Genomic DNA, 606 nt, shown 5'->3' on the forward strand with positions numbered 1-606 from the left:
GTATAATAAAATGTAATATATCTGGAAATACATAGATAAAGTTATCCCCTGATATTAACCCTTTTCACCCACTGGATTAATTTCCTGCTGTAGCAAACAGGCTCAAATTAAGTTCTTACATCTGTACGTGCATGTGTGATTGGGTAGAGTGTCTTTGAATGCGTTTGAGTGTGAGTGTTTGCATGCGTGTATGCATGTGCATGTGCATTTGTGTGTGTGCACCCATCCAACTCATCCATCCAGCTCATCCAACTCATCCATCCAGCTCAGGACATCATCCCTGGCTGGCTCGCATTGAGTGTGGGTGCTGACATGCGTTGTGCCCATCCTGGCGACCAGATGTCAGGGACTACTGATACTGTCCCTTCACAGAGCAGAAACAAATTACCGACCAGCGCTACGGAATATAACCTTCAGATGACAGACGGCCTGCATCACGGGCCCTGAACAGATTACAGATGGCCTGTATCACGGGCCCTGAACAGATTAAAGATGGCCTGCATCACGGGCCCTGAACAGATTACAGATTACAGATTGCTGCATGATTTATCTCCTGTTGTTATACTATAGTGATCTTATCTCCTGTTGTTATACTACAGTGATCTT

The sequence above is a fragment of the Oncorhynchus masou genome, chromosome 21 (assembly GCF_036934945.1).
Source record: "Oncorhynchus masou masou isolate Uvic2021 chromosome 21, UVic_Omas_1.1, whole genome shotgun sequence".
NCBI lineage: Eukaryota > Metazoa > Chordata > Actinopteri > Salmoniformes > Salmonidae > Oncorhynchus > Oncorhynchus masou.